The 7,337-nt window shown below is 44.7% G+C and overlaps 1 non-coding gene across 1 annotated transcript; it reads left to right on the top strand.

Moving 5' to 3' along the window:
• Nucleotides 1-5,540: 5,540 nt before the first annotated feature.
• Nucleotides 5,541-5,704, top strand: LOC118590497. The gene has a single exon (XR_004945792.1). It is a non-coding gene; the product is annotated as a U1 spliceosomal RNA (small nuclear RNA).
• Nucleotides 5,705-7,337: the final 1,633 nt, after the last annotated feature.

Genomic DNA, 7,337 nt, shown 5'->3' with positions numbered 1-7,337 from the left:
TCCTTTCTTCCTTTCTTCCTTTCTTTCTCTTTCTTTCTCTTTCTTTCTCTTTAATAGAGGGTGGGGGTTAAACGTTGGTAGATGTTTTTTCTTTAAAAACTAAAACGAGTGACACATAGAACCTGGATATGTGATGCTCTGCCATTCTCAAGGACTGGAGAAGGAGACAGTGTGCCACTGTTTTTCCTTGGGGTGGGGTCCTTGACCATCCTGGAGCATCATGAGCTCCAGTAGGACCCTGGTTCTGGGTTTTTCTTGAACTGCTATCTGTTGAGCATCCAGCCGGTGTGCGGCACCATACCATGCTTGGTGCAGAAGATGAAATGACATGTCAGTTTTTCCATGACTAGTTTGGGGGTGGGACCAAAACTCATTAGGCTTCACTCTGTGACAGTGACACCAAAAGTGCTTCTTATGACCTTAACTCCATTGGTGGCTTGTCTGCCTACCACTTAGCAGTCAGTATTAGAGAGTCCACAGCTGAGCAATGGAGACACAGGCACCCAAGGCCTCGGTCAGTCTGCTCTTTCTTTTCCTCACCAAATGATTGACTCAGCATAACCAAAGACCTCATCCATTCACCCCACATAGGTTCAGGGAATTGGAGTTGATAGTGTGAGCTTGGGCAGGGGTGGGTGAGTAGGGAAGGGCCTGAAGTGCTGTGCCTCAGCCACCAGCTGCCTTCATTTTGACCAACTCATCCCATCTCTCCCGTGCCACTGTAGGTGATAGACCATGGTCCCCCTGGAGTACATCCACACACACCCCGCCCCGTATTTCCCTAGGCTGCTAATGGGGGAATCTGCATGAGTCAAGTATAGCCAAGCTTGATGCCCACAAGCTTGCAGCTGGGCCTGGCTGAGTACCACTCCAGCACCTATGACAGTCAGATCATGTAGATAAAGTAAATCTTTGCTGGTAGGTCAGTGTGTACAAAGGCAGTATCCCCTTCATAGTAAGTTTTCCAAGTATGTATACAGTCTCTTGTGAAGTATACTTTTGTAAATAATATTTAATTTTTTAAATAATATATTTGGTGCTGTATTCTCAGACCCCTGAGAGCACTTTTCAATTCTGTGGCTTCCTCTGTGTTTCTTGAAGTACATTTTAAGGGAAAAGTAATCAACACGATTTTTTTTTTTGTTTTTAAAAATCTGTCACTTTAAAATGGATTGAGGCTTTAAAACTTTTTTTTTTTTTTTCATTTTTTTTTCTGTTTGTATTTCCCCCCAGTAGAACAGACTAGTAAATTACCAGGTTGTGAACTGACACTTTCTGGCCCAGTCTTGGCTAGAAAAGAAACAACAAGTTGCAGTAGTGACAACTTAGGAGTAATTGCTGTAGTTGAGAGAACTTCTAAGAAATTGGAATCATGTGTGAGTGAGTGAGTATGTGTGTGTGGTCTGGATTTCTGTTTCCTTTTCTACAGAGGACACTCTATGAACTACAGTTTACACCTTGGGCACATCACGTTTTCCCCTCTCTGGTTTCCATGTCTGAGTGCACCAACAGCACAAAGCAGGATTTTCCTTCCCTGAGGTGGAGTTGTGTGGCCAGTTCCTCTTTCTCTGTGCTCTGCTTCTAGAGCTGGCCAAGCGAACGTGTGAAGAGGAAGCCGGAGTCATCTCTGTGCTTCTGAGATGTGAGCAGATCAGTCACACATCCGGGCTCTGGTTGTTCTAGAAGCTGTGTCTTATTAAATGTTAACTGGTTCAGGTTAAAAGGACATTGATAAAACGATAGCTTTTTTTTTTTTTTTTTTTTTTTTAATTTTAAGGTCAGATTGCTTTGTGTTCAGGCAGAGGCTGGCAAATCAAATTTTGAACACAACTTGTATTTCAAAAACAAAAACAAAACAAACAAAAAACCCTGCCTCAATGGAACATTCTAGTTCTGTGTGTGGAAAAGAATGTTTTCAAAATCATGGTTGATTTTTAAAAATTATCATACAGTCATGAAATGTACCAGAATAAAAGATAAAGCCAAGAAAGACATTGTCTCTGCAGGGGTAGTTCTGTCCAGTGTTGTACAGTGTTTTGGTGAAGGTGGGAGTCAGTTCCCTTCCCCAGCCTACAGACGTGTATACCACAGGTTTGTCTGTCTGTCTGTGTTTACAAACTGTAACATTGGGTTTGGAATTGTTTTTCATTTTTGATTTTCTTCAGTGGCATTTCCCCCCAGGTCACTTTGCTTCAACAACAGAGGGGGTTGTTTTGAGTAAATGGTCTTCCCCTCTTCCAGTAACTGTACATAATGATTCAGTGTTAGTGAGAAGCATTGTTTGTCGCTTCCGATCTGTGTTGGTGCTCATTTGAGAAAATAAAGTTTTCAAATATTACCTCTTGGGAGAACGCATCTGTTTTCATTGACACAATGTGTATTACCTTGACATTTAACATTTATACTGCGGGGAGGCCTGCGCCAGGCCATCTGTTATCTATGCCATGGCCCACCTTCTGAAAGCTTTCCCAGTGACAGCATTGTCTTCAGACATAAGATTGCATTAAGGGGATAAGCTGACAATGGGAGATAAATATCCACGTGGGAAAAAAATCAAATCTTGTCCAAGTATTAGATTGAGATTACAAGCCTGACACTTCTGTCACTATGATATGTCAGCTGGTTATGTTTTAACAAGCACACCATCTTGAGTAACCAGTCACGTGTAAGTCCAGTTACATGTACGTATATGTACCGGTGCCTTCCTTTTTAAAGATCATTTACTCTGTATTTGAACCCAAGGTGTAGTGCATGCTAGGCAAGGCAGGGACTCTGCTGAGCTAGATCCCTAACTCATGCTCTGTATTTTAAACAACTTCTTCAGAGGGATGGGCCTGGTGGTGCAGTCCATCCCAGCACTCAGGAGGCAGAGTTTGAGCTAGCCTGGTCTACACAGTGAGTTCCAAGACTGAGAAACCCTGTCTGGAAAACATATGTGTATGTGTGTATCGAAACACCCACTCCCCCCACCCCTGCTTCCTACAGATTTTCAGCTATCTTTTCTGGGCCCGGCTCCAGCTGTCCCTTTTTGTCATTGAGCACACTATCTCCTTCCTGTGACCTGTTTTGCTTCAGTAGACCTCTTATCTCACTCCTGTTTGCCCTTATTCTAATCTCACTGCCCACAGTGGCCAGGGAGGGGAGAGAACAGAGCGCCTGGGTCTCTGCCTGACCTGTGACTCCTGGTGCTTTGCTTGCAGAACCGGCACTTCCCCACATCACCCCAGGAGATCTCACTCCTGGAAAGCAGGAACAAATGCTGAGTGGCCTCATTTCATCACGAAGGACCATCAGGAAGCAACACATCCGACTTCATGACTCTTGAGTTCTCCTCTAGACTGTTTCAAGCTGGGTTTTGGTGGGTTTTATTTTTAGATATTTTACTTTCTGTGAATAAATGTTTGGCTGGCATGCATGTATTTATGCCTTTTCGACCCTTGGAACTGGGGATAAGGATAGTTGTGAGCCACCATGTGGATCCTGGGAACTGAGCCCGGGTCCTCAACAAGAACAAGTGCTGTGAACCACTGAGCCATCTCTCTAGCCCCTGTTTTATTTATTTTTAGACAGGGTCTCACACTATGTAAGCTTGGATGGCCTAGAACTCAGGTACTGGCACCAAAGGTCAAAGTTCAAATTGTAGCCTCTTACTCTGCAGCCTGAACTTGACTGTGGTTTCTCCATGGCACAATCCAGTCTGTCCATCTTGGCTGCTCTTTGCTCTCTGCACATTTTGTTTTCACAATAATTCTTCCATTTAAAGGAAACCAAGGCTCTGAGACCGTAAAATGAAACCCCCGGGCAAAGCTGGGATTTTGTGGGCCTGGTGGCTGATGCAGTAACCTTGGCACTGGGGGCACTAGGATGAGAGGATTTCACCAAGACCTGCCTGGCCAACTGTGTAAGACACTGAAAATACAAAAAGCTTATGACCAGGTGGTGGCCCACGCCTTTAATCCCAGCATGTGGGAGTTTGAGGCCAGCCTGGTCTATAGAGAGTTCCAGGACACCCAGGGCTATATGGAGAGAGACCTTGTGTCAAACAAAACTAAAACTACAGATGAGCTGGAAAGAAGCCCTCTGTAGCAGCAGCCCGCTTTGACATTTCTGTATAGGACCCTTTTGATAGGTTTAAACACACACCAAAATGTCATGGTTTTCTTCTCTCTCCCTTTCTCTTCCCCCTAAATCTCTGACAAATACAAAAGAGTTTGTCATTTAAAAAAAAAAAAAAAGAAAGAAAGAAAGAAAAGATGTTTAACATTATTTAAAATTTCCAAGTCGCCGAGTAGTGGTGGTGCATGCCTTTAATCCCAGCACTCGGGAGGCAGAGGCAGGTGGATCTCTGAGTTCAAGGCCAGCCTGGTCTACAAAGCAAGTTCCAGGACAGCTTCCAAAACTACAGAGAAACCCTGTCTCGAAAACAAACAAAAAAGTCCAAGTCTAGGGGCAAGGAAAACAGCTCAGCAAAGATGTACGACCAATGAGTATCAGCCCAGGGTCTGATCCCCAGCACTGCATACCACACTGGACAATGACATGTCCAGGTCCTCCTCAGAGACAAGTTGGGTTTGAGGCCTGCCTGGAATGCATTATGTCAACAAAAAGGGCCAGCTTTTGGCCAGTCTTTCTGGATTGGCCAGGACCGGGTTCAGTGATGAGTCCTGTTCTAAAAAAACAAATATGGTGGAGAGGAACCAGCAAGAGAGCAAGTGCCGCTGATCCTGAGCACCTGAGAGAAATCCCATTGTGACCACTGGAAGCACAAAACTTAGAACTAAGAACTGAGGAAGTCTAGCTTTTTTTTTTCCAGGACTGTTGATTGTTTTGTTTTGGAGGGAGAAAAACTGTTGCTTTCCATTAAGAATGATTAAAAGAAAAAGATAACCCAGCGCCTGCCCATATGAACGTGAGCTAGATATTTCAATACTGGCACCTGTGAGCGCCGGCCAACTGTTGAGAACAAGCCAGGAACCAACTTTGAGCATGACAGCGTGCCCATCAAAGCAGCTGTGCCTGCTTGCAGGTGCCCTTGTAATTGGGCCCATTGGACGTCCCCCCAGAAGGCAGTGAAGAAGCTCATTAGACCCTCACCTGAGATCCCAGCCATGCCTTCCACCCTACATGTGGTCTCAGCCAGGATGGTGAGGTAGTGTGGAGGGCTAAGTAGATGAATGACGTCATCTATGCAGCAATTGGAAGAGAGACTTTTCAATGATGTAGTTATTTGGGGGTCAGCCACAGGGCTGAAAGTACCCCCTCACCCATGCTTCTGTTAGAAAGCCCGGCAAAGTCATTGGTTCCCAAAGTTGAATCTTGACAGGATGGTCTACTTTGGTCTATCTCTGGAACTGTATGAGGGGAGGAGGTCGATGTTTGTGTCTGCCCAGGAAAAGTTGACCAAACAGCAGACTTGGTAGTGGTGCACCCCTGTAATCCCAGAGGCAAGAAGACTAAACATTCAAGAGCAGTATGGGCTGTATACTGAGATTTTTTTTTTCCTTGAGACTACTTTTTTTTTTTTTAATTAAATGTCATATATACTTACCTGGCAGGGGAGATACCATGATCACGAAGGTGGTTTTCCCAGGGCGAGGCTTATCCATTGCACTCCGGATGTGCTGACCCCTGTGATTTCCCCAAATGCGGGAAACTCAACTGCATAATTTGTGGTAGTGGGGGACTGCGTTCGCGCTCTCCTCTGGTAAAGAAAAAAAATTAAATGTCATATGTCACACGAAGAGATTCCTAATTTCCAAGTGATATGAGAATCATCTTAATAGAACAGCCAGAAAATTCTGAGGGCACTTAGCAAATTATTTGAAATCCATGACAGAGCAATTAAGTGTTTGGCAGTGGTGGTGGGGGGTGATTAAAATAGTGTTAATGATTTATCTCAAGTTCATGAACTCAGTGTCAAACTGGAGATGGTGGTGGCTGCCTGTAATCCCAGCACCTGCAAAGTGGAGGCAGGATCAGAGTAAAGGCCACTCTGGGTGACATGCAACTTTGTGGCCAACCTAGACAACATTAAAAGCAAAAACACAACACAACAAAACAAAGCATACACACACATCATCAGTCAATTAAGAACACTGGCTCTTGAGTTCCAGGGAGGATGTGTAGCCCATGTCAGGTACAGCCCGACATCCCATGACTTCATGCATAGACATTCATCTTGAGAAGGTACTGTGTATGGGAACTGATTTCTATCTGGGACTCAGATGGCAGCAGCAACCCAAGTTATCAAGAAGTCAAATACAGTAACACCATGTAGTATGCAGCACAAATCGGCTTTGGTGCTTGTATCCTTTGTGTGGCGTGATTACAGCTCACTGATACACACTGCTAACAGGGGGCTGGGGATTTAGCTCAGTGGTAGAGTGCTTGCCTAGCAAGCACAAGGCCCTGGGTTCGATCCTCAGCTCAAAAAAAAAAAAAAAAAAAAAAAAGCCAAACAAACAAACAAAAACCATCACTGGCAAGTACACCACATGAGAAAAGACAATAGTGTCATACTCTCGAAGCCTCCCCTGATTCCCCCACCCAGCCAATTCTCCAGTGTGCAGCCATACAAATAAGCAGCCATGCTAAAGAATCGGAGATGCTTTGTTTATGGCCTTAATAAGGGAGTTTCTTGAGTTTTTGAAGTGTATTGTTTTTTATGTCTTCCTCTCATCCCCCGCCCTTTTCTTTTTTTCTTTTTTGATCCTTAATAGAGTTTAAGATGTACATTTGCAGACGTGGAATGTTTGGCTGGTATGTTCTGTACTGACCCAGCCCTCTACAGACACTGAAACTAGTCTGGATTATGTTTCCGCTGGTGGCACAGTTCTGTGTTGAACATGATGTGTGTGTGTGTGTGTGTGTGTGTGTGTGTGTGTGTGTGTGTGTGTGACCCAAGCTGCGGCTCATCTAATAGGAAAGCTCTTTAGCCTTGTCCAGTGCCCAATCCTTTACTGCCCCAGTGCTTGGGAAGAAGGCTCCCAGCACCCACATCTCCTGGAGGCTCTCAGGCTTGACATCGTTTCCATGGCAACAAGACATCGGCAATGTTCCGATTTCATTTCGTTTTAGATGTCAATGATATTATAAAAGAAATTGTTTACCAAGGAGAATGCCAGCCATCTGAGAGCAAAGACTGCAGGGGAGGAGGAGCCACTGACCTTCTGGAGACTTCTTCATAGGAAGGACCTGAGGGAGTTCCTGTTTAACAAAGGGGTTAGGCAATCATCCTGGAAAGAGCTGCCTCCCAGATGACTGGCATAGGCCAGTTGTGTCCAGAGCATTGAACACTTCCTCTTGCATTGGTGAAATCCATGTTTAGCTTTTGAGAG

The sequence above is a fragment of the Onychomys torridus genome, chromosome 8, assembly GCF_903995425.1.
Source record: "Onychomys torridus chromosome 8, mOncTor1.1, whole genome shotgun sequence".
NCBI lineage: Eukaryota > Metazoa > Chordata > Mammalia > Rodentia > Cricetidae > Onychomys > Onychomys torridus.
Note: the sequence above shows the minus strand (reverse complement) of the source record. Positions and strands in the feature narration are given on the sequence as shown.